The sequence below is a fragment of the Harmonia axyridis genome, chromosome X (assembly GCF_914767665.1).
Source record: "Harmonia axyridis chromosome X, icHarAxyr1.1, whole genome shotgun sequence".
NCBI classification, from domain to species: Eukaryota; Metazoa; Arthropoda; class Insecta; order Coleoptera; family Coccinellidae; genus Harmonia; species Harmonia axyridis.
In genome coordinates, this window is record NC_059508.1 from 23,673,862 (window position 1) to 23,683,303 (window position 9,442).

Consider the following 9,442-nt stretch of genomic DNA (forward strand, 5'->3'; position numbering starts at 1 on the left):
ATTAAACAAAAAAAAAATAAGAACAGTCCCTTATACCAAAGTGGTTTCCTTAGACACGTGTGTCAAGCTTTCGTCCCTGTGCAATACGATGAAAAGTGTTAGAATGAGAAACATAGAAGGAAATAACAAACAAATGAAATCAACAACAGAAGTCAGTCGTGCATTTGTGGTTACAGCAGCAATTGACCTTACCACGTGGGAGCTTATAGCTACCTGCGTGACATCCGAGTCCAAGAAAATCAACAATGTGGAATGGCTCACTTGGATAATTGTTGATTGAACAAAAAGAAGGGAATAAGAACAGTCCCTCATACCAAAGTGGTTTTCTTAGACACGTGTGTCAAGCTCTCGTCCCTGTGCAATACGATGAAAAGTGTTAGAATGAGAAACATTGAAGGAAATAACAAACAAATGAAATCAACAACAGAAGTCAGTCGTGCATTTGTGATTTCAGCAGCAATTGACCTTACCACGTGGGAGATTATAGCTACCTGCGTTACATCCGAGTCCAAGAAAATCAACAATGTGGAATGACTTACTTGGATAATTGATCATTATACAGAAAGAATGAAGTAAGAACAGTCCCTTATACGAATGTGGTTTCCAAAGACACGTGTGTCAAGCTTTCGTCCCTGTGCAATACGATAAAAAGTGTTAGAATGAGAAACATAGAAGGAAAAAACAAACGAATGAAATCAACAACAGAAGTCAGTCGTGCATTTGTGGATACAGCAGCAATTGACCTTACCACGTGGGAGATTATAGCTACCTGCGTGACATCCGATTCCAAGAAAATCAACAATGTGGAATGGCTCACTTGGATAATTGTTCATTAAACAAAAAGAAGGGAATAAGAACAGTCCTTATACCAAAGTTGTTTCCTTAGACACGTGTGTCAAGCTTTCGTCCCTGTGCAATACGATGAGAATTGTTAGAATGAGAAACATAGAAGAAAATAACAAACAAATGAAATCAACAACAGAAGTCAATCGTGCATTCGTGGTTACAGCAGCAATGGACCTTACCACGTGGGAGATTATAGCTACTTGCGTGACATCCGAGTATAAAAAAATCAACAATGTGGAATGGCTCACTTAGATAATTGTTCATCAAAAAGAAAAAAGGGAATGAGAACAAACCCTTGTGGTTTCCTTAGACACGTGTGTCAAGCTTTCGTCCATGTGCAATACGATGAAAAGTGTTAGAATGAGAAACATTGAAGAAAATAACAAACGAATGAAATTAACAACAGAAGTCAGTCGTGCATTTGTGGTTACAGCAGGAATTGACCTTACCACGTGGGAGATTATAGCTAGCTGCGTGACATCCTAGTCCAAGAAAATCAACAATGTGGAATGGCTTACTTGGATAATTGTTCATTAAACAAAAAGAAGGGAATAGGAACAGTCCTTATACCAAAGTTGTTTCCTTAGACACGTGTGTCAAGCATTCGTTCCTGTGCAATACGATGAAAAGTGTTAGAATGAGAAACATTGAAGAAAATAACAAACGAATGAAATCAACAGTAGAAGTCAGTCGAGCATTTGTGGTTACAGCAGCAATTGACCTTACCACGTGGAAGATTATAGCTACCTGCGTGACATCCGAGTCCATGAAAATCAACAATGTGGAATGGCTTTCTTGGATAATTGTTCATCAAAAAGAAAAAAGGGAATGAGAACAAACCCTTGTGGTTTCCTTAGACACGTGTGTCAAGCTTTCGTTCCTGTGCAATACGATAAAAAGTGTTAGAATGAGAAACATAGAAGGAAATAACAAACAAATGAAATCAACAACAGAAGTCAGTCGTGCATTTGTGGTTACAGCAGCAATTGACCTTACCACGTGGGAGATTATAGCTACCTGCGTGACATCCGAGTCCAAGAAAATCAACAATGTGGAATGGCTTACTTGGATAATTGTTCATTAAACAAAACGAAGGGATTTAGAACAGTCCCTTATACCAAAGTGGTTTCCTTAGACACGCGTGTCAAGCTTTCGTCCCTGTGCAATACGATGAAAAGTGTTAGAATGAGAAACATAGAAGGAAATAACAAACAAATGAAATTAACAACAGAAGTCAGTCGTGCATTTGTGGTTACAGCAGCAATTGACCTTACCACGTGGGAGATTATAGCTACCTGCGTGACATCCGAGTCCATGAAAATCAACAATGTGGAATGGCTTACTTGGATAATTGTTCATCAAAAAGAAAAAAGGGAATGAGAACAAACCCTTGTGGTTTCCTTAGACACGTAAGTCAAGCTTTCGTCCCTGTGCAATACGATAAAAAGTGTTAGAATGAGAAACATAGAAGGAAATAACAAACAAATGAAATCAACAACAGAAGTCAGTCGTGCATTTGTTGTTACAGCAGCAATTGACCTTACCACGTGGGAGATTATAGCTACCTGCGTGACATTCGAGTCCAAGAAAATCAACAATGTGGAATGGCTTACTTGGATAATTGTTGATTGAACAAAAAGAAGGGAATAAGAACAGTCCCTTATACCAAAGTGGTTTCTTTAGACACGTGTGTAAAGCGTTCGTCCCTGTGCAATACGATGAGAAGTGTTAGAATGAGAAACATTGAAGGAAATAACAAACAAATGAAATCAACATTAGAAGTCAGTCGTGCATTTGTGGTTACAGCAGCAATTGACCTTACCACGTGGGAGATTATAGCTACCTGCGTGACATCCGAGTCCAAGATAATCAACAAAGTGGAATGGCCTACTTGGATAATTGTTGATTAAACAAAAAAAAGAGAATAAGAACAGTCCCTTATACCAAAGTGGTTTCCTTAGACACGTGTGTCAAGCTTTCGTCCCTGTGCAATACGATGAGAAGTGTTAGAATGAGAAACATTGAAGGAAATAACAAACAAATGAAATCAACATTAGAAGTCAGTCGTGCATTTGTGGTTACAGCAGCAATTGACCTTACCACGTGGGAGATTATAGCTACCTGCGTGACATTCGAGTCCAAGAAAGTCAACAATGTGGAATGGCTTACTTGGATAATTGTTGATTGAACAAAAAGAAGGGAATACGAACAGTCCCTCATACCAAAATGGTTTCCTTAGACACGTGTGTCAAGCTTTCGTCCCTGTGCAATACGATGAGAAGTGTTAGAATGAGAAACATTGAAGGAAATAACAAACAAATGAAATCAACATTAGAAGTCAGTCGTGCATTTGTGGTTACAGCAGCAATTGACCTTACCACGTGGGAGATTATAGCTACCTGCGTGACATCCGAGTCCAAGAAAATCAACAATGTGGAATGGCCTACTTGGATAATTGTTGATTAAACAAAAAAAAAATAAGAACAGTCCCTTATACCAAAGTGGTTTCCTTAGACACGTGTGTCAAGCTTTCGTCCCTGTGCAATACGATGAAAAGTGTTAGAATGAGAAACATAGAAGGAAATAACAAACAAATGAAATCAACAACAGAAGTCAGTCGTGCATTTGTGGTTACAGCAGCAATTGACCTTACCACGTGGGAGCTTATAGCTACCTGCGTGACATCCGAGTCCAAGAAAATCAACAATGTGGAATGGCTCACTTGGATAATTGTTGATTAAACAAAAAAAAGAGAATAAGAACAGTCCCTTATACCAAAGTGGTTTCCTTAGACACGTGTGTCAAGCTTTCGTCCCTGTGCAATACGATGAAAAGTGTTAGAATGAGAAACAGAGAAGGAAATAACGAACAAATGAAATCAACAACAGAAGTCAGTCGTGCATTTGTGGTTACAGCAGCAATTGACCTTACCACGTGGGAGATTATAGCTACCTGCGTGACATTCGAGTCCAAGAAAATCAACAATGTGGAATGGCTTACTTGGATAATTGTTGATTGAACAAAAAGAAGGGAATAAGAACAGTCTCTCATACCAAAGTGGTTTCCTTAGACACGTGTGTCAAGCTTTCGTCCCTGTGCAATACGATGAGAAGTGTTAGAATGAGAAACATTGAAAGGAAATAACAAACAAATGAAATCAACATTAGAAGTCAGTCGTGCATTTGTGGTTACAGCAGCAATTGACCTTACCACGTGGGAGATTATAGCTACCTGCGTGACATCCGAGTCCAAGAAAATCAACAATGTGGAATGGCCTACTTGGATAATTGTTGATTAAACAAAAAAAAAATAAGAACAGTCCCTTATACCAAAGTGGTTTCCTTAGACACGTGTGTCAAGCTTTCGTCCCTGTGCAATACGATGAAAAGTGTTAGAATGAGAAACATAGAAGGAAATAACAAACAAATGAAATCAACAACAGAAGTCAGTCGTGCATTTGTGGTTACAGCAGCAATTGACCTTACCACGTGGGAGCTTATAGCTACCTGCGTGACATCCGAGTCCAAGAAAATCAACAATGTGGAATGGCTCACTTGGATAATTGTTGATTGAACAAAAAGAAGGGAATAAGAACAGTCCCTCATACCAAAGTGGTTTTCTTAGACACGTGTGTCAAGCTCTCGTCCCTGTGCAATACGATGAAAAGTGTTAGAATGAGAAACATTGAAGGAAATAACAAACAAATGAAATCAACAACAGAAGTCAGTCGTGCATTTGTGATTTCAGCAGCAATTGACCTTACCACGTGGGAGATTATAGCTACCTGCGTTACATCCGAGTCCAAGAAAATCAACAATGTGGAATGACTTACTTGGATAATTGATCATTATACAGAAAGAATGAAGTAAGAACAGTCCCTTATACGAATGTGGTTTCCATAGACACGTGTGTCAAGCTTTCGTCCCTGTGCAATACGATTAAAAGTGTTAGAATGAATAAATAAATAAATAAATAAATAATTTATTGAATCTCTTAGGACAAATTATGTATGAGATAAGTCAGTTAAATACAATATAATGCGACATATACTGGCACTAATAAATAAATATGTAGATATATAAAAGTACAATATACAGATAATATAAATACAAATACAAAAAAAGAAAGAAATTTGACATCAGGACAGTTTGTCATTCAGAAATTCAGCAACACTATAAAAACATTTTTTCAAAAGCATTGACTTGACAGTTTTTTTGTACTCTCGAGAGTCCAGGCGTTTAACATTTTTGGGAAGGTGATTAAAAATCTTAATGCCCTGGTACAGTGGAGAATTCTCGAACTTGGTAGTTCTATGCCTGGGGAAGCACAACATATCGTCATTCCTGGTGCCATAACTATGATGATCCGAAAATTTTGACATCAGGGAAATGTTATCTCTAACGTATATCAGACAACTCAAGATAAATATACAAGGGAGAGGCAAAATTCTATATTTTAAGAAGGCGGGTCTGCATGACTCAAGCGGACCCAGACCGAGCATCATGCGAATAATGCGCTTTTGCGCAATGAAAATACGGCCGGCATCTGTCGAATTTCCCCACAAAATAATGTTATAACTGATGTTACTGTATACCAGGCTGTAATAAACATTAAATAAGGATGTCAAAGGAAGAGAATTTTTCACTCTATTTATAGCAAAGTATGATTTGCTCAACTTTTTGCTGAGGTTATCTACATGATCGCTCCATCTGAGTCCGCCATCGACATAGACACCCAAAAATTTAGTGACGGACTTTGAGGTTAATGTTTCTTGATCATATTTAATGGTCAAAGGATGATTCGAGCGATTACCAAATTTGAAAAATAAGCATTCCGTCTTGGATATATTCACCATTAGATTATTCGAATGACACCAGGAACAAAAGTCACGCATGATCAGGCCGCAATTAACAGTAAGCTCCTCAACGCTCCGTGCCGTAACCACCATCGACGTGTCATCAGCAAACAATACCAAAAAGGATGCTCCAACGTATTTAGGTAAGTCATTAATAAAAAGTGAAAAAATGAGAGGTCCCAACACGGAGCCCTGAGGAACCCCAATATCAACAGGAAATCTCTCTGAGGATGAGCCCTCAACTCTGACATAAAATGATCTTCCCGAGAGATAACACATTATCCAGTCTAAAAAGACACCCCGGAAACCCAAATCATACAACTTGGTCCGAACAAAACCAAGCCCAAGACTCTCGAAAGCACGCGCGAGGTCAAAAAATAATCCCGCTACAAACAATCCCTCGTCTAAACGTTCATAGACACACTGGACAAATTCACCTGCTGCCGTCTGAGTAGATCGTCCTATTCTGAAACCGTGTTGATTTTTACAGATAATATCGAATTTATTTAAATAATTCATGATTCTGTTATGAACAATCCTTTCAATGATCTTAGAAAACACGCTCAGTACTGAAATCGGTCTATAATTTGTTATATCATCAATAGCATTCTTTTTGTGAATTGGCGTTACAGCTGCGATCTTTAACCTCGTCGGGAACCTACCGGAAGCAACTGACAAATTCACGATATGTGCAAGTGGTCTTGCGATAGCTGAGCTCATAGCTTTTACTACTCTCGTAGACAAGTGATCCAGTCCAGTACTACTTTTATTATTTAAGTTCGTAATTGTCGAAATTACTTCCTCCACGCTAACTGGATAGAAAAAAAAAGTTCCGTTTGACACCATCTTAGATGTGCAAGACAATGACCGAACGGGTCCGAAATATTCATCGAGCGTAGAAACTACCACTGATGAAAAATAAGTGCCAAAAGCATTTGCGACTTCTTGCGGTTCCGATATGGTAACGTCATTGACATTCAAATTAATTTTTTTTGAACTCAAATTTTCGCGTCCAGTAATAGTTTTAACTAAATTCCAAACCGTTTTGTTTTTATTACTAGAACATTCAATGAGATTGGTATTATAACTGTACTTGGCTTGTCTTAGTAAAGCACTATAATCGGACTTAGCTCTCTTGTAGGTGTTCGCAGCTTCTTGTGTGTGCATGTTTAGTCTGACCCAATGCAAGTACTTTAGGTTTACACTGGCTCGACGAATTTCCGGTGTGATCCAACGGTAAAGATTACTTGACGCACGTCTGATTGATCTTATGGGACAATATTTATCCACAAGCCAAGTCACAATATTTGAGAAGGAATCAAAGCAAACATCCAACTCGTTTATAAGATAGATTTCGTCAAAGTTCCCGGAACCACTATTGAACTGCAAATTTAACAAATTGCTCGTCGAAATATCTCTTATTCTACGACATGCATAAGCGACCGGTGGAGGTGGATCGCCGCGAAATGTACACCTCAACGAAAATGCCATATGATCGGCAATATTGCCCTCGAAAACAGTCGGCGTGAAGTCACTTGCATCAACAGTGGTCAAAATATAGTCTATTTTAGATTCAGATCTATTACCCCTACCATCGACAGAAATTCTAGTTGGCTGCAGGCAAGTTATCTTCAAGTTAAAACTACTAATTAAGTCATATAGCATCTTCCTATGGTTACAAGATTCGTCAAGATAATTTATATTAAAATCACCACAAACAAATATTACAGGGCTAAGACTACTACAAACCTGCAGAACATGCCCCAAAATATCTAAAAATATCCCAACATCACCTGAAGGAGGTCTGTAGACACTAATTACACATACTACAGAGGCACCGATATTCAATCTCAAAGCACACAGTTCGCAGTGCATCTCCACAGAAAATCTCCCAAGATCCAGATCCACAGCCTGGAGACCCCTCCGAACAAGCAGCATCGAACCACCATGAATCCTGCTCGGACGGCAATACGAAGCAGCAAGCTCAAAACCAGGAACAGCCACGGATTCCAGTGCAGTCTCATCACACCAATGTTCCACCAGACTTATGATATGAGGCTCCAAATCTTCCAACAGAACCTCAAGATTGTTGAACTTATTGAGCAACCCTTGTACATTTAGTTCTAAGAGACTAACACTGTACTGCCTCCCGGAAAGCAGATCGGTTGGTTTTCTACTTTCCGGTGGAAAAAATATCTGACCGATGCATTATTAGGCCAATTGGTTGCATCAAGTGCCTTTTCTTTCTCACTTCTTAGCAGAGTTACCTTGAAGGAGGCATATTCATTTGGCCGCTTTGACTTGATGGCCTCACATCCCACATCTTTGAAATTTTTGTTCAGAAATGATCGAATATTGTCAATAGTGGTTTCAGGTTTCAGATTGGACACGTGAAAAGCAATCCTCCTCTCAATTCCAGAAACGTCTGAGGTTCCGTCGTAACTTCCAACAACCAGAGAAGGTCTGAACTTACGATGATTCGTGTTCTTCTTGTGAGTCACTTTGTGCCAATCGTTGTTTTTATTGGAAGATGATTCAGTTTTGTCTTTAGATTGTTGAACTTTAGATTTGGAATCTATTTTAGCACATTCGCTATTTTGACCAGTCTTGTCTGAAATCAGATTTGAATCTTCCTCGGAAACCGGAGCTGGCTCCGCCACTGGAGATGAGTATTTCGACAATCCCGTATCTTCCGATGAAACGTGTAAAGGAATCCCCATTTTTTTGGGAAACTCCGACCTCATCTGTTGCGTTGTGATATCGAGCATCTGATTCAACAATTTAATCTTATCATTTAGTTCATTGATTAGCACATTCTTCTGCCTTATGACATATTTGAATATATTTATGTCGATTTTGTTATCAGAAGAAGTTGATAAATTTTCAAGGGCTTCGAAAAAACCATCGGTTTTATCGTTTTCGAAGTCTGAATTCGTGCAGCATTTTGTGAGTTTTTCCCCAATCTGGGGTAATTTTAACTTTTTAGCACACCCACTATGATAGTAACTGTCACAATTAACACATTTCACAAAAGAAACTACTTTTCTTTTACAAGTTCTGCAAATAATTTCCGCACGTTCGGTAGCACGTCCTTCACCCGTCATGTTCAACATATATGATGAAATGAGAAACATAGAAGGAAAAAACAAACGAATGAAATCAACAACAGAAGTCAGTCGTGCATTTGTGGATACAGCAGCAATTGACCTTACCACGTGGGAGATTATAGCTACCTGCGTGACATCCGATTCCAAGAAAATCAACAATGTGGAATGGCTCACTTGGATAATTGTTCATTAAACAAAAAGAAGAGAATAAGAACAGTCCTTATACCAAAGTTGTTTCCTTAGACACGTGTGTCAAGCTTTCGTCCCTGTGCAATACGATGAGAATTGTTAGAATGAGAAACATTGAAGAAAATAACAAACAAATGAAATCAACAACAGAAGTCAATCGTGCATTCGTGGTTACAGCAGCAATGGACCTTACCACGTGGGAGATTATAGCTACTTGCGTGACATCCGAGTATAAAAAAATCAACAATGTGGAATGGCTCACTTAGATAATTGTTCATCAAAAAGAAAAAAGGGGTTGAGAACAAACCCTTGTGGTTTCCTTAGACACGTGTGTCAAGCTCTCGTCCATGTGCAATACGATGAAAAGTGTTAGAATGAGAAACATTGAAGAAAATAACAAACGAATGAAATTAACAACAGAAGTCAGTCGTGCATTTGTGGTTAC